Raw genomic sequence first — 23,905 nt, forward strand, 5'->3', positions numbered from 1 at the left:
GCCGATTTGAATAATATTTATATAGAATTTAACGATCATTTAGGCAGTTACGGAGAAGTTGATTCTCCATTTAGCCTTAAAGCCTTAAAATGTTCTTAACGATTCGTATACTTTCTCTTTTCTCGGCGATATTTCAAAGGCTGAAAAATTTGTTCGGCGGTTTCATCAAAAAAATTACAATTAACTGTCTGAACTAAACAACACCATTCCCTTTGGGACCCTGTGTTAACACATTTATAATTGTGGAGAAATTATGATATATTCAATTGCAGTCCAATTAAATCTCTTACAGAAAAATTTTAATAAAGAGATTTTAATTGGCAGAAATTAAAGGGGGAAAGGACTTGACTTGACTTGATTTGTCACGAAATCTTGTAACATGCTTTCACTCGAACTTTACAGTAGGCCAAAGTGTGAAACAAAGGTAAGAAGTAAAGACTTGGCGATGAATATGCGTCAATAATGCTAAAGAGGCCCTGCAATGATCATGTAAGTACACTTTTTTAGTTATTTTTGGAATAACCTGTCTAAAACACATAATTTCTTTCTTTCTTCAAGTTATTTTCAATTTTAAATAAAGATAAAGGGCAATCAATCTGTTTGATAATCTTGTTTAAGAAGTAGAGTATAATTTTATCATTTTCTCTCGACAGAAAATCGAAAAACGTATTGCGAGCCCAGCGGACGGAACCGAAACATCAATTCTCTGCAATGTCAAAGACGTGTGGAGAAAACTTATCACAGAATGAACATCGTCTCATTAGAAGACAAAGAAATAAATGGTAATAAGAAAAGGAAATAAATATAATAACAAATTTGTTTCATCCAAACTAGCTGAAAGTCCTACCGGGTCTATGAGAAAGGGGTGTCAAAAATTCTAGTTCTTCTTCTTTCCGAGTGTTTCTATAAAATATGCTGTGTTCAGGAGCTATAAAATTCTTCATTTTTAATTATTTTCTGGACGGTACATGATCAAATATTTTTGATTTTATAGAATTACTAAATAAAATTGACATAAAATAGCATAATATTAAGACAAATTAGCATAAAATATCATAAAAGAATTTGGAAATTTTGGCTGAGAGGCCATGAACATTTCTTCCCTTTTTCTTAAAATGGTTGGGATTTGTAATTGTAATGAAGTTTTTCCTCTCAGAGCACTAATTCAATTCAATTTTAATAATTCAAGTGACTCTTTAATAATAACCTATTTTTCTTTTTTTTAGCTACTCAACAAACGGAAAGTGGCAGCAACTGCTATTGCTAGAAAATCTAACAAAGGAGGAGAGGAATATAATCAATAAACTGTTTCCAGAATGCATGACCGATGAGGAGAAAGAAGATGCGGGTAAAGGTGAAGAAGAAGTATATAAGACTCGACCTGTGCCGTGGCTGATAAATGAAGTAGTCGCACAAAGTGCCACGAGAATTTTAAATCGACTAATTTTTCCTTTTTATTTATTATTTTGATATTTATTTTTCTACTAACATTTTGTAAAAATTTTGTAAAATATTTAACCTACAATCTGTATAATACTTTCTAAAGTAATTCAAGAAATGAACTATTACTACAATTGACAAACTGACTAAATTTTATCTCAGTGTCCTACTCAAATGATTATCAAAGTAAAGTTGCATTCAACGAGAAAAATCCAGAATAGCATCCCAATTATCCTATGTTCGATTGATTAGCATAAACTGGCACACTAGGTAGTACACCTGAAATGCTTTATTCTTATAAAAAAAATTCCGTAGACTCGACCAATCCATTTCCTCGTTGTATATGGTTGTCCTGCCCACTAAAACACGGTTGAGCATAGTTGACCTGAGTTATCCTGTTTGATCACTCGACACGAGAGAAAGTTGTATATAGTTGACCTAATCTGTTTTCTAGTTATAACATGGTTGTCTCGCTCCGTGGTAGGATAACTGTTTTCTATAGTTATAACATGGTTGTCCCGCTCGGATTCTTAAGTTGTACGGATGGGATTCCGAAGTTATCCATGGTTGGATAACTATGGTACAACTAGAGTCCGATTTTCGAGGTTGAACAGCTTGTGTTCAACTTGGTTGCGCGCCCTGTATTACCGTGTAATTCCTAGAGTATCCTTAAGATAACAGCGCGTATTCCAATGACTTTTACGCAGTGTTCTTACCCCCCTGAAAAAATACCATCTCGACATGTTTGAAGGAAACCTCCTCGCGTTTACTTTTTGTTAATATATCTTTTACGATGAATATAATCTAAACGACAAGAAAAATAAAGTCATCCCCCCGAGTTCAATATATCTGAACGGTTTTCAACGAGAGACCCATTTACCAGTTCCAGGTTCGTAAAACTTTTTGGCACGTCTGACTCGAGGTTCACGCGTCTGTGTCTCGGCAGTAGGGTAGTCAACGGAGTCGAACTCTTGGGGAACGTTGTCATCAACAAGGGGCTCAGCTTCCACATTACTTCCACTCTCAGGTTCACAGTTCAACAGAACATTCGGAGGGGTGGAAGCTGAGTCAGGTGGAGTGGTAGGTAGACGATCAGCTGGAGCAGGGACTTCAGGTGTTGAAGTAGGCGGCAAACCGGTGGATTGCGAACGCTGCGGTGGTGATGGGATACATGGAGACACAGGTTGAAACTTACGTAGAAATCGTCTATTCCTCCGAGTCAGACGTCCTGATCCATCAACTTTGACAACGTAACTATCATGGTCAAGTACTTCAACGACAGTACCTGACCGATCCCATCGCTTCAGGTAATTGCCAGCTTGATTTTGGACATAACATCGGTCCCCAGCTAGAAGTGGTTGGAGTGGCACTGCTGGGTCAGAAACCGTTCGATTCGGACACACTAACGCTTTTCCATGCGTGACGAACGGGTCTTCCATGCGTGACGAACGGGTCACCCGTTCGTGACGAATGCTTATGATTTTTTTTTATGAAAGCGTTCGTCACGAACGGGAAACCGTTTGTGACGAACGGTTTTTAAAGAAAACCGTTCGTGAAGAACGCTTTAAAAACTTTAAAGATATAAAACCATACGCGAAGAATGCTTTTCCGTTTACCGCGAATGCTTTTGAACAATCCTTTAAAAAACCGTTCGTGACAAGCGGTTGTAAGTTTTTAAAACATTTGTGCTGAATGGCTCTTCTTAACAATTCTCAAGATTATCGTCCTTAAAGGTATTTTATGGGAATAAAAGGAGCTTATTTTAGGCACTGTCTTCATGCTGAGCCAGATAAATAAAAGCTACTTTTTTACGCAACGATATCCTGCAAACAAGTGAAAGATCAAAAGTTGTTTCGAGATGTGACCTCGCATTCTTTTGGTTTTGTAAACAAAAAAAATAACAAAGTTGATTTTGAGCAAATTTACAATCGAATGTTTTGATTATAAAATTCTATTATAAACATAAAAACATTCGAAAAAGTATTAGTAAAAGTCCCTTTGTTTGAGGAATGCCTTTTTATTCAATGTTCAATTTTTTCAAATCCTTTTTCTAATCTTGTCGCACTTGTTTTTACTACATCAGCCAGCATCATCAGACCTTTCAATTAAGACAAAATCTTTAACAGAGGTTTTGCTCACATTGACTATTTTTAAAGTTTAGGTGAAAATCATTTTATCTTTGTTTGACTTACCAGAGAGTCACCAAGACAGGGGTATAAAGAAATTTTAATGATAAAAATAATATGATTTTTCTTTGACTTTAAACGGAGTCACTGAGACGGGTGTAAGGAAAGTTTAATAATAATTAAAATCATTCGATTATCGTTTGACTTCAATCGGAGTCACTGAGACAGGGGTGTAAGGAAAGTTTAATAATAATTAAAATCATTTCATTTTATTTTGACTTCAAACGGGATCTCTGACACAGGGTGTAAAGAAAGTTTATTTGATACTGATGAAAATCATTTGATTTTTCTTTGACTTTTTACTTTTTTGTCGAGGTAGGTACAAGGTAAGAAAAAAGAAACAATCCTCCATAGAAATTCACTTTCCGCTCTCTGTGAAGAAAAAGAAGACAATGCAGTGTCATTTTATCAAGATCAAGAAGGCCGCCATTCTTGGGCAACATTTTTCTCCCCTTTTTTGCAACATTTAAAAGAAAAAGAAGACATTCCAATGCTTATTACGTGATAGAAATCTCCCACGCTCTAATAAAAGCTTTGATTTTCATTTTTACAATGTATAACATTTTCTTGAAATTAAAGGGAAGGAAGTAGAAAAACGTGCAAATTTTCGAACTAAACGCTAGTGACGAGTCGAATTCTAGAATGCGTTTATAACGAACGCTTTGGAAAAGAAAGTCGCTCGAAAGCATTAGTAATAGTCCATTGTTTTCTAACGTATGATACAATGATTTTCGTGTTCAAATGTTTTTGAATATGTACAAAATAAAGACATTCAAAACTAGAAAACGTAAATTTTGATTTGGATCTCTCCTTCAAAAATGGTGGGGACTGATAACTTTTCACCGTGTCTTGTTTTTGGAGAACAAATCTCACATATAGCGTATTCTTTTATTTGATCTTACCAATTATCCTCGTTTGTACATTTTTTTAAAACAATTTGTTAACATTTTCAGATTAGAAATTTTCATTTCAATGTTTTTAAACTGATGATGGTGGTCGGATGACACTGAAACGTCTTAAATAAATTTTGATTTTATTAAAAATAAAATGAAGTCGCTTCTGTGTTTGAAATTTTTATTGAACTCATTCAGGAGGATCAACCAATTTGATTGAACATATACACATCTGTTTCTTACTCTATTCTCTATCAAACCGCTTTACTTCGTAACTTTTAAAATTGCAATTTTCGAAACTTTTGAAAGTGTTTCTAAGACAGTTTTAACCCTTAGGAGGCGAAAGACGTATATATACGTTTTGAAAAGGTCATTTTACCGATACACAGTCTTTTGGTCATAATTCCAGACCACTTGAGATTCAGAGAAAAAAATCTGCTACTTTTTGTAGCTGAGAGAAAGAGCTTTCCAACGATACCAAAGTTGATACCTGAATCGTTTGTCCTGGTCGAGAAATTGCCTTTGAAAGAATAAATTTCCAGAAAAAAATGATGAACTTTTTGGCCTTTTTCAAAAAAGTTAGCGGCTTTGAAAGGTTAATCAAATCGCTTTTTCGTAACTTTTATGAGTGTTTTCTAAGATCGATTGTATCAAATCGCTTTCTTCGTAACTTTTACGAGTGTTTCAAAGATCACTTTATCGAATCGCTTTTTTGAAACTTTTACGAGTGTTTCTAAGATCGCTTTAATCAAATCGCTTTTTCGTAGCTTTTATGAGTGTTTTCTATGATCAATTTTATCAAATCGCTTTCTTCGTAACTTTTAAGAGTGTTTCTAAGATCACTTTTATCAAATCGCTTTCTTCGTAACTTTTATCAAATTGCTTTCTTCGTAACTTTTAAGAGTGTTTCAAAGATCACTTTAATCAAATCGCTTTCTTCGTAACTTTGAGTTGTTCAAAGATCACTTTAATCAAATCGCTTTCTTCGTAACTTTTACGAGTGTTTCAAAGATCACTTTTATCGAATCGCTTTTTTCGAAACTTTGAGTGTTTCTAAGATCACTTTTATCAATTCGCTTTCTTCGTAATTTTTAAGAGCGCTTCCAAGATCACTTTTATCAAACCGCTTTGCTTCGTAACTTTTAAAATCGCTTTTTTCAAAACTTTTGAAAGTGTTTCTAAAACTGCTTTAATCAAATCGCTTTTTCGTAACTTTTATGAGTGTTTTCTAAGATCGATTTTATCAAATCGCTTTCTTCGTAACTTTTACGAGTGTTACAAAGATCACTTTTATCAAATTGCTTTCTTCGTAACTTTTACGAGTGTTTCTAAGTTCACTTTTACCAAACTATAACTAACCACTTTCTCTATTCTACACAATGTCGCATTGTCGAAAATAATAACAAAGAATTTCAATGAGTGGGACAGGGATATACCACACTTCATTTTTTATTCTAATACAAGTGTTCTCTAAAAGATCATTCGTGGCGAGACAGGGGTATCTTCAAAGTTTTTCTTTTAACTACTTAAATATTCTGATTTTGTTTCTCAAATGTTTTGACTTTTTAGACGGAATGAAGATTCGATTTGTAAAGTAAAGTTACAAATGATTTTTACCTAAAGTTTCCTTATACCTTATCAACCCCGAACTGTTTTTTAAAGCAATTTTGCTGTAAATCTGTAGCGACTTTTATTTCAATCTTGACCCCTTCTATAAAGTTATCCTTTTGAAAAAACTTTAATGAAAGAAGTAACTCAATAAGTGAATTCTTTTCCCGTTCCAAAAATCCAAGTAAATGTAAAATAAATTTTCTTAGAAATCGTTTCCCATTAAAATCCGTTCGTTGTGTATGTTAAACGAACGGTTTTATGAATGATTCTTTAAAAGCATTCGCGGCAAACGGAAAAGCATTCTTCGCGTATGGTTTCATATCTCAAATTTTCGTAAGCGTTCTTCACGAACGGTTTTCTTTTTCAGCCGTTCGTCACAAACGGGTTAAAAAGCAAAAGCGTTCGTCGCAAACGGTTTCAATAAAACTTTTTCGTGGGGCGTTCGCGACGAATGCAAAACAATTCGTCGCGAACGGTTAACCCGTTCGTCACGCATGGAAAAGCGTTCGTGTGTCCGAATCGAACGGTTTCTGACCCAGTAGTGATGGTCTGGCGTGAGATGCTAAGGATTCGGCAGTACGATGGTAGCGAGTTCGAAGTGCAGCTTCCTTCTCCTCCCAAGCATCTCTCTAAATTTGTCGGACGTTGGGGTTTGAATACTTCTCCAAACGGTTGACGAATGACATCAAATCACGAAGGGGTCTTCCAAATAACACCTGGGCGGGAGATAACTTGCACTCTGGGTCGGGAGTGTTGCGAAGTTGTAACATGGCGGTTAGGAATTTCTCTGTATCTAGGGTTCCGGAAGGTGAAGTGTTGGATCGAAGAAGCCGTTTAACAGTCTTCACCGCAACCTCTGCTCGGCCGTTTGACTGGGGGTGGTAGGCGGAAGAAAGACGATGGTTGACACCCCAGCGTTTGAGGAACGACTCGGTATTTGAAGCAATGAACTCAGGTCCGCCATCACTCGATAAATCGATAGGGACACCGTAGCATGCGAAGCAATTGATTAGACATGAAACTAACCCTTGCGATCCTGATTGAGGAGATCCTGGCTTGCATTTGAAAACCTCCGGCCAGCCTGAGAGTCGGTCGGCAACAACAAGGTAATGCTGGCCGTCTAAATCGAAGAAATGGTGTGGAGGGTATGTTTGGTGGAGCAGGAGGCATATGTGATTGAGAGGGTGCGTTTTTGATGCAGTCATTGCAACGGTTACGAGTGTCAGCAATGTCGTTCGTGTAGCCTGGCCAAAAAACGATTTCACGAGCTCTTGCTTCCATGGTTGACACACCCTGATGAGCGGAGTGTAGGGTACGCAGAAGCTCCTGACGAAGACTTGGAGGGATCACTACACGATCATTATATAAAATCACACCATCTAGTTCGTATAAAGATTCACGATATTGCCAATATGGCTTAACTGACGGCTCATCTGATAAGTTATTAGTAAAACCTGTTCTCACACACTGCAATAACGATGACATTTCCGAATGTGTCACCTTTGCTAGCCGTTCCCAGGACAACGAGAAGTCAGATGTCGACGATTGCTGGATAGAAGCCATCAATGCTGATTCGATGAGATCGGATTCCTCGAGATAATCAACTGCATCTGAAGGTGAAGGATGTCGAGAGGTAGCGTCTGATGCTCCATTGAAGCGTCCTGGCATGTGAACGATGCTGAAGAACCATGGCAATGTTCTCTGTTTTATTCGAAATAAACGAGTGTTCTTGATTTCATCAAGTCTACGGTCGGCGAGGAGTTTAGTCAAAGGTTTGTGATCGGTAACTACGAGTAAGTCATCACAACCCAACGTAAATATCGAGTCTGTTCGAGGCCCCAAGCCACACCTAAAGCCTCTCCCTCTATAGGTGCATAACGCCTCTCAGCATCTTGGAGAAAACGAGAACCGGCAAGCGTAATCTTCCAACCGTTTGGGCAACAATCGGGTAGAGCAGATTGGCAATTACAATGTTGTTGAAGAAGAAAACAACCAAAACCCTTGCATGACCAGTCTGGCCGTAGGCACGTTTGCTTCTGTAAATCAAAAATCTCAACACCCTTTCTAATAGCTTCAATTATAGCTGTCTTAGACTCGTTAAACGCCGTGTCAAGTTTATCTGTCCACTCGAAAGGATGTTTCGGGGAAAGGTATGGTCGAAATATGGCGAGGTGGTCTCTCAGCTGAGCGTAGTTGGCGACTTGATTTATCAGCCCAAACCAGCTCCTGATGTCGGTTGTGGACTGCGGTGTGGGGAAATCTCTGATGGTATTCAAGTACTTTGGGAGTGGTTCGATTGTGTTGTCTGACACCTGGAATCCAGCAAATTCGACTTGCTTCTGCGCGAACTGAAACTTCTTTGGATTAAGGACTGTTCCGGATGATCCAAGTTTGATGAGGAGATCGATGGTTCTCCACCAGTGTTGCTCCAATTCGTCGTCATGGTGCAGCATCAACGACCCGTTCCTTGCGCTCAAAGGTTGATAGTGTTGCATCGAGTCGTCGGTTGTAGCCATCACCGGATCCTTTGAAGCCTTGGAGGGCCCTCTTATAACGAAAGAGCCCAAATGGCGTTAAATGTTTATCGGACTCACGCAATGGAATGCTGTGGTACCCATTCCATGCATCGGATGGGATTCGACGAACAACATGGAAGGGTGATTCTGTTGCATATGCGTCACGGCGACAATACTTATTCATACGAGATGCGTCAACGGTTCTTCTTGGTGAACCGTCATGCTTTCTAGACACAATCATTCTATGACACCATGTAACCTGTTCATTCTCCGGTACACGTTCAATAACCCCAAGATCAATGTCACGCATTAAGTCCTCATAGACTTGCTGCTGCCAATGGAGTGGTATTCTTGCAGCCTTGGTGTGAGCGAACGGTTTTGCGTCGTCTTTTAGGTGAATTTCAAGCGGTAGTCCCTCCTTTGCTGGTAACGGTGTGTGTGGACAGTTGTTGAACGTGGATTCTTTGAAGTAGTCGAGCAACCATGCTTTCATTCTCTCATTGTTCTCAGGTGAGCATTCAAATGGGAGTTTATCAGGTCTGGGAGGTACAGTTGTGCGTTTAGGGCAATCACATTCACTTTTCGTAGGAATGCTGTGACTGTTCATACTCTGAATCAAACCGTCTGTACCTTCTGATCTGAGGTTCAATCCGGCACATCCTGGTGCTGGGAAGGATTTGGGTAGCATATTCAAATTGAGCACGATAAGTAAAACCCACGAACATCTCTACTGACGTATATCATCGATTTAGTCCTCAAAATAGTCCCGTCTGAAGTTCTGCCATCAATGGTACCAAAGAATGCTCCGTCGATATGTATGGCAGATTTATTTGCGGCATTCAGCGACAGTCTAACAGGATGTAATTTCTCGACTGAAAACCCTACATGAACAAATTCATCCATCGACCAAACATCAGTCTGAGCGCCGGAATCAGCAAGGGCATTGACAGTGGTCGACTGAGATGGGGCAGAGTCATTTGTGATGGTTAACTGTGTACTGGGATGATTCCTCAACTGCGCACGTCGCCATTCTGCTTTGGAGAAGACATGATGACTCGATGTAACCAGCTTTGGACTGGAAGGTTTACGAACAGTGGGGTTTGACACTATCGGGGTGATGCTGGTAGATGATAAGGCACACATTTGACCGAATGGGTTGGATCCTTCACTCACAGATATGGCACTGGTATCACCCTGTTCATTCTTTTTCTCGTTTCGACGACGTTTCCAACAACTCGCACATCTCTCATGTGGCTTTTTATTCCAACCTCTAGGTTTATGACTAAAGAGGTGAAAAACAGTTCCACAATCTGGGCATGGAGCAGTTCTAGCCCTGTCGGCGGCTGATGGGGACGATGATCGATTCGTAGGTTTATTAACACGAGATCGACGATACTCAGAGACACTCGAAATCCCAACTGAGGGACTAGCATTACGGGCTATTTCACGAGCCTCAACAAACGAAATAATGTCATTTATGGGTCTGTTATGAATGTTCTCTGAGCTGAGGGCTTCTCTACGAATGTCCATATCAGCGATACCATTCAAAAGCACATCCCGGATACGTTCATCGGTGTAATACGTCTGACCGGTAACAACGGAATCGCAATTATTACATGACTGTCTAAACGAATTCTTAAACTCACATGTTTCAGCTTTGCCTTGAACACGAGCGGCAAATGTTCTAAACTGTTCGTCTGCTCCTTGCACCATAGAACTCAGCTCGGCACGCACGACACCTAAAGCCACGGGTACAACTGCAAGCGATTTTAGCAGACGTATAGCCTCTTCCATCGTGGAATTAGTGAAGTCAGGGTAGGCTCGTAAGGTGATGTTGCCAAGGTCCTCGGTGGTGCATTCGAGTAGTTGGGCAGCTGCAGATGCATCGGTGATGCCTGATCCTGTGCGGTAGGTGTCCCATCTACGTTGGAAGGCGTTCCACTCCTCTGACGTTGCGTTCATCTTGATCCTCGGACGTTCTAGCTTTGGTGCTCTGACGTGCGGAACTGGACGATGTGGAGCATTCTGGTGGACGCTTCCATGGATTTGGAGGACAATAGCTGCCGCACCGATATCAATGTCTTGGGTTGCAAACGTGCAACTCTCAATAGGGCACTCAAGTATTGGCATAATGGAATGTTCAAAGCCAAGATAAAAATATCACTCTATTGATGTCCAAGTGGATTATATTCATGAAGGAAACCTCCTCGTGTTTACTTTTTGTTAATATATCTTTTACGATGAATATAATCTATACGATAAGAAAAATAAAGTATATGATAAATGTTAAATGGGGCGACATCTCGTCAATGTTTGACTGTTTCTAAAGTGTATCTCAAAATAATTTGCTGCTGAGACAAAAATGGCTGTAACTTTAGATAGAATTTGAATCAACTTGTGAGTGGAATATCATCAAGCACGAAAAATTTTGAAAAAAGAAAAATGAAAATGAAAAATGAAGAAGAAAAAAATCAACATCTTGTAGAAATGTGGTATAATTACCATTTTCACAGGAGTGATTCTGCAATCTTAAATTTATTTTTTTCGTTTTCACTTTTCTCTTTTCTCCAATTTTGTTGCCTTTTACTTTTATTTGCATAAGCCTAACATTGCAAATATGTATGTTATGGGGAAATAACAGTCCACTTCTTCTATAAACTCTGAATGCTTTGTTAATTTTATAGGAACCTATGATCATATCAGAGACACTGGTTTTCTTCAGCTTCCACACAGAACCACGCTGAACCAGTACACAGATTTTACAGATATTGGTTGTGGCTATAATCCAGATATCATCAAGCGTCTATTGGATGATCACTTGACTAAAGTACCATCAGAGAAGCGAATCTGTAGTCTACTTTTCGATGAGATGAAGATTAAATCTGGTCTGGTATTTAGCAGGAAAACAGGTTACTCCAAGCATCTATTTCTTATACTCTCAGGTACCTAATAAACGGGGGGGGGGGTTAGAATAAACGGGGTGGGTGGAAAAAATCTCAAAACTTAATAAGCGAATGAAAATAAATAAAAAATGTCCTGGGTGGAAAATTTTTAAAAAGCAGCCTAATATAGAATCAGGGCAAAAAAAGGAACTATAGAAGAATCAGGGCAAAAAAAGGAACTTTCAAAAACATTTCCCAAAAATTTAATAAGTAGGGGGAGGGTTGGAATAAGAATGTCCCGGGTGGAAAATTTTCGAAAAATTAATTGTGGGGGGACACTTCTTAGGTACCGGATAGTAATAATTTTAAAGTCACGAGCAAAAGCACACAACAAACAAAGCAAACTTAGAAACTAATTGTCAATATTTTCTTAGAACGCTTGTTTCCTTGTGTAGTCGTGACGTGGTTCTCCTATCACACGATGGTTATTACAAACAAATAGATGGGTTAGCAATGGGGAGCCCTCCAGCTCCGCTGTTGGCAAACGGTTGGCTTAGCAAATTCGATCAAACTATCAAGGGCGACGCCAAGTTATTTACGAGATACATGGATGATATTTTGAGAGAAATCGACCATCGCAGTACAAATGATAAGTTAAACGAGATTAACAACATCCATCCTTCACTTCAATTTACGATTGAAAGAGAGAATGATATGTCTTTACCATTTCTTGACATGTTAATCAAACGTAATGGAACAAAACTTTCGTCAGAATGGTATACGAAACCGACAGATACAGGGCTTACCATGAATTATAACGCACTGGCCCCGACCAAGTACAAAAGGTCAGTCGTGTCAGGCTTAGCTCATAGAATACATCGATCGTGCAGTTCATGGAAAAGTTTCCACGACAGTCTGGAAAAGGCCAAGACCATGCTTCGAAACAATCAATATCCAACGCAGTTCTTCGAACCAATAATATCTAGAACTTTGTCTAACATAATTCGAAACGGTAAAAACGAGGAAGATGACAAGAATGACGAAGAAGACAAAGTGGATGAGAAAATGGTTTTTATCGAATATCGCGGTAAAGTGTCGGATAGCTTTGAAAGTTCGCTAAAGAAATTGAAAGTTCCGTGTAAAATCATTTTTACCTCGAAAAAACTTAAAATGGATTTACCAAGTCTGAAACCTCCAGTTGAAAAGTGTTTCAAAAGTCGCGTGGTTTATAAAATTTGTTGTTCACGATGCCAATCGTGCTATGTCGGTCAAACGATCCGTCATTTAATCACACGACTTAAAGAACACAAAAGATCTGGCCCCGTGGGGAATCATTTTAAGGATTGTGGTATCGAGCTATCAATTGAGAATGTATCAATTCTTTGTACTACGTCACGTTCAACATTTTATTTAATTGCCCTTGAGGCATTAATGATTAATGAGCATAAGCCATCTCTTAATACAAAAGACAAGTATAGAAGTAGGGCTTTGGTAATTAAAATTTAATTCCCTGAGCGATTTATATACTTGTATGTATTTTTTCTAATTTTTCCTTTTATTTTCTGTATCAATTCAATTTTGCTTATTCATTTATAGTGTCTTATGTGTATGTAGTGAAGGGATGCGTTGCATTATTTTGAAATTTACCTTATATAATTTTTAAATCTATATAACTGTTTTTAACTGTTTTTATTCTTTTAGACCTGATGATGGATAAATATATCCGAAATATATCGTAAAAATAAATACCTCGGACGTTCTAGCTTTGGTGCTCTGACGTGCGGAACTGGACGATGTGGAGCATTCTGGTGGACGCTTCCATGGATTTGGAGGACAATAGCTGCCGCACCGATATCAATGTCTTGGGTTGCAAACGTGCAACTCTCAATAGGGCACTCAAGTATTGGCATAATGGAATGTTCAAAGCCAAGATAAAAATATCACTCTATTGATGTCCAAGTGGATTATATTCATGAAGGAAACCTCCTCGTGTTTACTTTTTGTTAATATATCTTTTACGATGAATATAATCTATACGATAAGAAAAATAAAGTATATGATAAATGTTAAATGGGGCGACATCTCGTCAATGTTTGACTGTTTCTAAAGTGTATCTCAAAATAATTTGCTGCTGAGACAAAAATGGCTGTAACTTTAGATAGAATTTGAATCAACTTGTGAGTGGAATATCATCAAGCACGAAAAATTTTGAAAAAAGAAAAATGAAAATGAAAAATGAAGAAGAAAAAAATCAACATCTTGTAGAAATGTGGTATAATTACCATTTTCACAGGAGTGATTCTGCAATCTTAAATTTATTTTTTTCGTTTTCACTTTTCTCTTTTCTCCAATTTTGTTGCCTTTTACTTTTATTTGCATAAGCCTAACATTGCAAATATGTATGTTATGGGGAAATAACAGTCCACTTCTTCTATAAACTCTGAATGCTTTGTTAATTTTATAGGAACCTATGATCATATCAGAGACACTGGTTTTCTTCAGCTTCCACACAGAACCACGCTGAACCAGTACACAGATTTTACAGATATTGGTTGTGGCTATAATCCAGATATCATCAAGCGTCTATTGGATGATCACTTGACTAAAGTACCATCAGAGAAGCGAATCTGTAGTCTACTTTTCGATGAGATGAAGATTAAATCTGGTCTGGTATTTAGCAGGAAAACAGGTTACTCCAAGCATCTATTTCTTATACTCTCAGGTACCTAATAAACGGGGGGGGGGTTAGAATAAACGGGGTGGGTGGAAAAAATCTCAAAACTTAATAAGCGAATGAAAATAAATAAAAAATGTCCTGGGTGGAAAATTTTTAAAAAGCAGCCTAATATAGAATCAGGGCAAAAAAAGGAACTATAGAAGAATCAGGGCAAAAAAAGGAACTTTCAAAAACATTTCCCAAAAATTTAATAAGTAGGGGGAGGGTTGGAATAAGAATGTCCCGGGTGGAAAATTTTCGAAAAATTAATTGTGGGGGGACACTTCTTAGGTACCGGATAGTAATAATTTTAAAGTCACGAGCAAAAGCACACAACAAACAAAGCAAACTTAGAAACTAATTGTCAATATTTTCTTAGAACGCTTGTTTCCTTGTGTAGTCGTGACGTGGTTCTCCTATCACACGATGGTTATTACAAACAAATAGATGGGTTAGCAATGGGGAGCCCTCCAGCTCCGCTGTTGGCAAACGGTTGGCTTAGCAAATTCGATCAAACTATCAAGGGCGACGCCAAGTTATTTACGAGATACATGGATGATATTTTGAGAGAAATCGACCATCGCAGTACAAATGATAAGTTAAACGAGATTAACAACATCCATCCTTCACTTCAATTTACGATTGAAAGAGAGAATGATATGTCTTTACCATTTCTTGACATGTTAATCAAACGTAATGGAACAAAACTTTCGTCAGAATGGTATACGAAACCGACAGATACAGGGCTTACCATGAATTATAACGCACTGGCCCCGACCAAGTACAAAAGGTCAGTCGTGTCAGGCTTAGCTCATAGAATACATCGATCGTGCAGTTCATGGAAAAGTTTCCACGACAGTCTGGAAAAGGCCAAGACCATGCTTCGAAACAATCAATATCCAACGCAGTTCTTCGAACCAATAATATCTAGAACTTTGTCTAACATAATTCGAAACGGTAAAAACGAGGAAGATGACAAGAATGACGAAGAAGACAAAGTGGATGAGAAAATGGTTTTTATCGAATATCGCGGTAAAGTGTCGGATAGCTTTGAAAGTTCGCTAAAGAAATTGAAAGTTCCGTGTAAAATCATTTTTACCTCGAAAAAACTTAAAATGGATTTACCAAGTCTGAAACCTCCAGTTGAAAAGTGTTTCAAAAGTCGCGTGGTTTATAAAATTTGTTGTTCACGATGCCAATCGTGCTATGTCGGTCAAACGATCCGTCATTTAATCACACGACTTAAAGAACACAAAAGATCTGGCCCCGTGGGGAATCATTTTAAGGATTGTGGTATCGAGCTATCAATTGAGAATGTATCAATTCTTTGTACTACGTCACGTTCAACATTTTATTTAATTGCCCTTGAGGCATTAATGATTAATGAGCATAAGCCATCTCTTAATACAAAAGACAAGTATAGAAGTAGGGCTTTGGTAATTAAAATTTAATTCCCTGAGCGATTTATATACTTGTATGTATTTTTTCTAATTTTTCCTTTTATTTTCTGTATCAATTCAATTTTGCTTATTCATTTATAGTGTCTTATGTGTATGTAGTGAAGGGATGCGTTGCATTATTTTGAAATTTACCTTATATAATTTTTAAATCTATATAACTGTTTTTAACTGTTTTTATTCTTTTAGACCTGATGATGGATAAATATATCCGAAATATATCGTAAAAATAAATATTGATTGTTGTTGGTACCAGTTTATCACAATATTACAAATTGCCACAATGTTTCTTCCGTATAAAATATTTTCTTAATTGATATAGAAAATTGTGATAATCTTGAAATAATTCTTTTTAACAGGCAAAATGGTTGGTTTCACTTCGTTAGGAAACATCAACGACGAAATCAATCTTCTTGAACAGCAGATGTCAAAGGAAAACATCACTGAACCACCTGAAATCGCTACACATGTTTTAGCTGTCATGGCCAGGGGTATTGTGAAGTACTTTAATTATCCTATTGCATACTTTGCAACTACTTCAGTAAACTCTGGACAGCTTTACATCATCATTTGGGATGGAGTTGCTGCACTTGAAATGCGTGGTGTGAAGGTTCTTGCATTTATCTCTGATGGCGCCTCAGCCAATAGAGGTTTTTTTGCGCTACACAAGTTAGCTGATGGTTCAAATGTTTCAGAGGATGGGGTAGTGTTTTGGACACCAAACCGTTTTGACAAAGCAAGGCGAATATATTTCTTCAGCGATGTGCCCCACCTTATAAAGACACTGTGGAATAACCTAAAAAAATCGTCTGTCAACAGGACAAGGAATCTCATGGTAAGTATTATTTAAGTTTTTTTTTAAGTTTTTCAACAGGGCTTTGTTTTGACACATTTTGCCATCATTATGACAACCTTCAAAACTATTTAATCTTCAGTATTTTGATGGGATACAACACAAGATAAATATATTTTGGTATTTTAGCATTCTTGAATAGGTTTGCTGTCTGAAATAGTCCATCTCCATCTCAAAACATCCTCTCTATGACAAAATATTTTTGTTGAATTTTTTATATCAGAAATCCCACATACTCCCTAAATCGTGAGTATTGTTTTTATCAATTTTAGGTTGGCGGAAAAGAAATACGCTGGGCACATATTCGAAATGCTTATGAGATGGATCTGAATAAGAACAGCCTTGCACCTGGTCTACGAAAGCTTCACAAAATCACATTTGACCACATTCATCTCACTCCACGATTAAGAATGAGAGTCAATTTAGCTGCACAGGTCAGTATCACTATACACGTTTCTTGTGACTACTAACTGTGAGTTTGTTCAAGAAGGTTTGAGACATTTTGTAATTCTATAAAACCCTTTAAAATTATAGAACACCATCTGATCCATGAAATATGATCTTTTTATTTGCATAATTTTCTTAATTGGTACACTTTAAGGTCTTGAGCAAAACTATGGCAGATTATTTGGAGTTGCAAGGTCATGAACATACCAAACAACAGAATATTTCATTCGAGTGGTTGACAGGTTCTTTGATTGTTTAAATGGTGGCCATGTTTGTAAAGCGCAAACAAAGTTGAAGCATAATTTAAAGCCTTATTATCAAGCTGAGATCGAAAAGACAGATCCTGAAGAGAACCGACTCAAGGTTAGTATAATTTTTGTTTATCCAACGCAAAGTTTGGACATTTGGATAGAACACGCTTTTGAATAAATTTTTCCAAATTAATGATTAGCCAGTTATGCAAATTTTATTGATTATTTTTATTTTTTTAATCAATAATCTAAGAGGAAATATTATGTGTTCGTTTTAGTGGCTTAAAGACGTGTTCCTCAATCAAGTATTTCAATGATTGGAAATCAGAAACACAAACACTTAACATGGAAAAGGAGGATCAGGCAAAGTGCTGCATAAGTCATCAGACTTTGGAAGGACTCAGGATAACGGGTAAAATTATTTTCTAGTGAAAGCTTTATAGATAAAACTTTCCTGTTCCATTTGCAAGATATGGGGTCTTTGATAGGAAAAATTGTTTCCTATGGAAGTACAATGTTACTGAAAGTACACAATCCTGAGCAGAAAATGAAGGCTACCTTCGGGTAGATAGCTAGGTAGGAACCTCCGACTGCGGTCGCAGACTTACTTACAACATTATGAATTTATTTTTTAATTAGAAACTTTTTCTTTCTACTTAGTCAATTCAATCATTCACATTATACCGGAAATACTATCGATTGAACGAATCAAATACGTTCTAACGGACAAATTCAACCAAGACCCGATCGAAGAGCACTTCGGAAAGCAAAGGTGATGCATTTTTGATTACATGGACTTATACAGATGAACTATTATCAATGTTTTAAGAGATACTCTCTAACGTACAGCCCAGCAATTTTTTTTTCAAAAATTTCCACTCAGAACGTTCTAATTTTAACCCATCCCTGACCCCGCTCACTTAATTCTTGAAGAAATGTGCTGCTTAAAATTAGCCGATGGTGGTAAGTGCTATTTTTGGAGTCAACGATATTTCGAAGTTTTTCACTCTCTTTTTTACCTTATAGATCGAAAGGTGGTGTTGACAATCCTTCGTTGGAACAGTACATGTACACTGAAAGAAAAATATTCGTTTCGAAGTCGGATATGATAATAAAAGGGAGCAATACAAGAGGAAGGAAGGATAAGAAAATCGTGATCGATGTGAATGATACCAGTAAACTTCCGAAAAGACCAAAGCTAACACAAACTGTTAAAAAACCTAAAGCTGCGAAAAAGAAAACTGCTAAAACCACCAAAGCGAAAAGGACAGGCGTTTAAACTTTAATTTAGATTTTCATAGACTAAGTATTTTAAATATATTCACTTTAGGATAGGTTATTTCATTCTCATTGTACTAAATTTTTAGCAGGCCTCCCAAGTCTCTCAAATTGTTAGATCCTTTTTTAATTAAATTGACTTTCCTTCGACAGTTGAATTGAATTGAATTGAATATATTTTACTGTCCGGTTAGACAGAAGGAACAACCCTAATAGAAACTAAATTCTAATAAAAATACAAGGTTGTCCTGAATATCGTAAAATATATCTAATAAAAACTATGAGAGAATATACATGTTAAAAATAGCTGTAATAGCTTTAAGGTGAAATATAATACAATAAACTATATACAAAAAAAGATGTTTTTTAACGATGGTTGTTCTAGGTCACGTACTTGCTCATATAGTATTCTTTGGAGATTTCTTTGAGTTCTTTGAGTTCTAACTCAGAAAGTTTTTTATCATCAAACTTACGTTGAAGCTCATTCCATTGGTTTGAGGATATTCTAGTGAAAGAATTCAATCCGTAGTTGGTAGTGTTGACATTTGGTCGAAATATTAGCTCAATGAATTTGTCCTTAGTTTCAATCTTATGCTGAGTTTTTTCAAATGTTAAATTTTGGAGGGACTCGATGGGGAGGCTAGCGTTGAAGTATTTATAAACATAGATAATGTTCATGATTTTGACTTGGTCAAAAACATTGAGTAGGTCTAGATTGTTTAATAGAGGATTAGCGGAAACCCGAGGACCGTTGAAGGTCATAATTCTTACTGCAGAATTTTGAAGAACTTGGATTCTGTGTGTCGCTGTATTGTCACACAGAGCCCATATCTGTGCAGCATATCTAACATGAGATGCGAATATTCCATGATAGATATTGATGAGAGTTTTTGTAGGGACAAAATGTCGAATCTTAGACAGTGCTCCGTTTGCTCTGCGAAGTTTTGTAGCGACAGTAGAGACATGGTGTTTCCAGTTCAGATGTTCGTCAAGGTAAACACCAAGGTATTTGACCCACTTGCTCGGAGTCAGAATTTGACCTGCTAGCTTGAGACGAGGAATACTATCAAGACGTTTCCATGGAGAGTGAAAGATTACAAATTCGGTTTTACTTGCATTGAGAGAGATTTTATTAGCCTTGAGCCAGCTGACAAGGACTCTGAGGTCTGCGTTGACCCTTCCACAGAGGGACCAGACTGTTTCAGCAAAGTTTAAGAGGTGAGTATCATCAGCAAAGTGGTAGGTTTCAGATGTTCTAATGCATGAATGGAGGTCGTTGATGTAAATTAAGAATAATAAAGGGCCAAGGACTGAACCTTGGGGTACCCCATGTCTGATTGGTAGCAATCTAGATTGTGAGTTAGAGAGAGAGACAAACTGGGAGCGATCAGAAAGATAAGATTTGAACCATGCATTCTCAGTACCACGAATTCCATAATGGTCGAGCTTGGAAAGAAGAATTTCGTGGTCAACAGTATCGAAGGCCTTCTGGAGGTCAACAAATACACCACAGGCAAATTCCCTTTTATCAAGACGTTCCCTTATACGCTCGGTAATGTTGATAAGGGTGTCAATGGTTGAATGAGCTTTACGAAAACCAAATTGTTTAGAGTATATTTGATTGTAGCGATTGAGAAAGTTTATTACCCGGGAGTAAGCAACTTTCTCATAAATCTTTTCAATATTTGACAGCAAAGATATTGGTCTGTAGTTAGAGACTTCAAGTGGTGAACCCTTATTTTTGAAAACAGGGACAACCTTGGAGATTTTAAGGGCGGAGGGGAATATTCCTGTTTCAAAGGACCTGTTAATTAAAAAAGAGATTTGAGTAGATAGGTCTTGATTTAGAAGTTTGAGTATCTTAACAGGAATGCTGTTAGGGCCTGATGATTTAGATGGTGAGAAGGAGCTTATTATTTTACTGATTTCTTCTGGTGTTGAGGGTGTGAAAAAGATTGAGTTTTGGTTAGGGTTTTTCATGAAGCTTGAGAAGTGGTGGTTAGCTGGCTGTATCTTGTCTCTGATAGAGTCAGCTATAGTTGTGAAGAAATCATTAAAAGAATTAGCTACTTCGGCAGGCTTGGATGATACTTTGTCTCCAATTGAGATTGATATTGGAGAGGAGGACTTCCCAGTCCTTGATGAAATGATGTCTCTAACCCCGGACCATACTTTGTTCATATTTTTTGAGTGTCTATTGAAATAGTTAGTAAAGTAGATGAATTTGCTTCTTCTACTCAGAGATACTATAGAATTTCTATAGCGTTTGTATAAAATTTTGTAGTTCTCATTCTTAGTCTTAAAGTATTTTCGTTGGTAGAAATCTCTCTTGGAAATTGACTTGACAATTCCAGGAGTGATCCATGGTTTAAGTTTAGATTTGACCTGGTCTTTGGTAAGTTTGACTGTGGGAATATGTCTCTCCAGAAGGTCTTTGATGTTATTGTTGAATGTATCAAAGCATTCACTAGGATGGAGATTTGAAGATTCAAAGAGAGTGTTCCAATCAATCTCAAGGAATTCTAGAATAAAGTTGACTTCGTTGAATTTACTCCAATCTTTCCGAAAATATGGCCCATCGTCCAAGATTTTATCGAGATTTAGAGAGGGAAAGAAGCAAAACTGTGGCAGATGATCTGAGATAGAATGGCATACATTACCTGATATTGTACCAGATTCAGTAGGACTAGAGAAGATGTTATCAATCAGAGTTTTAGAATGATCTGTTACCCTAGTGGGTAGCAGGATTTGAGGAAGGATTAGGTGGGAGCCAAGGATATCCATGAATGAAGAAGCATCAGCTGCTTCTTCACATTTGAGAAGATCAATGTTAAAGTCTCCAAGTAAAAGAATTTGTTTTTTCTCAGACTTAATTTTGTGTAGTAGTGGATGTAGGAATTCATCATTGAATGTTTTTATTGACATACAAGGGTGCCGGTAGATATTCCCAACAATAATGTTGGGTTTATCTGTCTGAATAATTTCGACAAAAATTGATTCTAGATTGAGAGACTGATAACATGATCGACTCAAATCTTCCCTAGGTTTATACAAAAGGCTTTCTAGAATGTAGAGAGATACTCCACCTGCAGAAGATTCGGTAGGAGTGTAGAATTTCTCATATCCAGGAATGGGGAAATCCTCTTTCTGTTCCAGGGGAACAGTTTCAAGCTGGTCTTCGTTGTCTGTCAGGCTTCTGGTTTCTGAGATGCCTACAAAGCTGAAGCTACAATTTATAAGTGATAATAAATTTATTAGTTTATCGTGATGTTTAGACATAGATGAAATATTGAGATGGAAGGCAGAGCAAACAGATTCTGTCTTTGAGATGATTTTATTGAGTTCGTTGCAGTCAACGTAACTGCAACTGTTGTTGTGGAATCAGAGAAAATTTTGTTAGTCTGGAAGTAACTTCTGCTAATTAATTGACTGTATAGATGTGAAGGCACGACAGTTCTTATCGGGGACATGTTGATTTTGCTTAGCCTGAAACATAACCTTGTTCCCAAAACAGCAAGCTGTGATAAACAACAAATGAGCTGATGGTTTTGTATCTTTTGTTTATGTTGGTTACTTTTTAAGCCACTTTTACTCTAACTAGATTTTTTTTTTATTATTTCGTTTTTTGGAAATGTGGAAATAATGGATGCAGCAATAACTGATAGCTACTTACTACAACTTTGTTTATCAATGTTTAGCAATTATTAGGCTCTTCATCAGTCTTCATGTACAAATTTTTTTCAGCAACTCCATTTTTTGGGTCGACCTTGGGTTGCTCAGCATTCCATTCATTCATTTTTTGAAAAATTTGCTTTGACCACCCCTGATATTATACTGTATTTATGCTTATTGGGTACAGGGCTATCGTGTCCCATGGTTAGATTAACTAAAAAGCTTTTACTTTACGAGATAGTAAAAAATCGGCTAATTTGAGGCCTCAAAGAAAGAAAAATGTGTACATGGAGGAGGTGTGGATGATATAAATATATATTATTTCACTGGTTGACTTCAATACCCGCCCCATGAACGAAGTTTCCCATTTCTTATTGACTTTACCACTCACTATTTTGTAACTTGTTAATGAATGAAGACAACGTGCTGATAACAAGTAAAATATAATTTTCCATTTCATCTCCTCGGAAAACATTTTTACGGATCTGCAAAATGGGTTCTTTCATAAAAACGCAAGGGGTGTTAGAAAAGGAGTATTTTTCATATGCCAAGCCTCAATTGAACTTAAGTTAATTTTCCAAATTCCAAAAAGTTTCAGGCAGGTAGGGTCGCAAAAACAAAGAAATTAATCAGTCCCTCATAGGGTTTTTGAAAGATTTTGGGGAAAGTAGAAAATTTTGGAATTTCAGTCCCATTCAGTTACTTTTTTCCCAAATTTCGACAAACCCCCGGCGGGATCGGTTACCTTATAAGCGTCCCCCGAAAGTTTTCCACCTAGGACATTTTTTTTCCAATCCGACCCGAATTTGCCTTATGCATTTTTTCCCTGATTCTTCTGTATTTGGCTGCCTTCAATATTTTTCCACCAAGGACATTTTTATTCCAACCCCCGCTTATTAAATTTTGAGATTTTTTCCAACTCCCTGTCTATTAGGTGTTCGAGAGAGTAGTAAGCTGATGCTTGTCCGTTTTTTTTTTCAGCCATGAAGGTGTGGCACTTTTTTAAGGAAAATTCTATCAAGGTGGAGATCCTTTTAAAGAACTTATTGGGGTGACTCTAAATGAAACATCAGAGAGTATGCACGCTTTTTTATAAGAATAGTGTATTTTGGCTAGGGTCAAGTATTCTTAAGAAATTGCTGGTGAAATATTCATATTTTTTATGAAACACTGAATCGTTTGTTTGTGATATGCTGATTCTTTCCCGGTATAAGGACTTTCAAAATATATAAGTTTTTTTAGTGTATTTTCTATTGATAAAAACGATTTTGAAAATCTTATTGAAATGATCAAATATTTTAAGCACATAATTAGTGTCGTGAATACAATGATTTGAGTTAAAAAATTTTAGTTGAATAGTAATTTAACTATATATAATTAGTAGGAAAACATTACAGGGCTGATGTTAAATTCCTGAACTAAAAGTTAAAATAATAGACAAAGTAATTAGTATCTACACAAAATCAAGCGGAGCTAAATTGCCATGAGATCGAGATATCAAATTATAGCTTAACAATTAGGCTACAAATAGACTTTATCCAATAATAATTAAGTTTGAAAATGTAAGAAAAAATAAGAAGGAAAAATATTTAAAAAAATATTAAGTTCATTCATTCTCTCATAAATTGAATATTCCTTACCCCAATGATAAAACAAAGAAAGTGCACTGATTTACTTGTTTTTTTTTTCATCAAAATGGAGTC

General features: G+C 37.0%; 1 protein-coding gene and 1 long non-coding RNA gene across 2 annotated transcripts in view; both read left to right on the forward strand.

Annotated features, from left to right (window-relative positions):
• The window catches only part of LOC136815453 (N-alpha-acetyltransferase 50-like), a 431,221-nt gene that overhangs the window by 20,867 nt on the left and 386,449 nt on the right, over positions 1–23,905 (forward strand). The gene's annotated exons all lie outside the window — the stretch shown is intronic.
• LOC136815425 (uncharacterized) lies at positions 409–1,518 on the forward strand. The gene is made up of 3 exons (XR_010847713.1): positions 409–489; positions 654–782; positions 1,227–1,518. It is a non-coding gene; the product is annotated as an uncharacterized lncRNA (long non-coding RNA).

This window comes from Clytia hemisphaerica, unplaced genomic scaffold (assembly GCF_902728285.1).
Source record: "Clytia hemisphaerica strain Z4C2 unplaced genomic scaffold, Clytia hemisphaerica genome assembly, whole genome shotgun sequence".
NCBI classification, from domain to species: Eukaryota; Metazoa; Cnidaria; class Hydrozoa; order Leptothecata; family Clytiidae; genus Clytia; species Clytia hemisphaerica.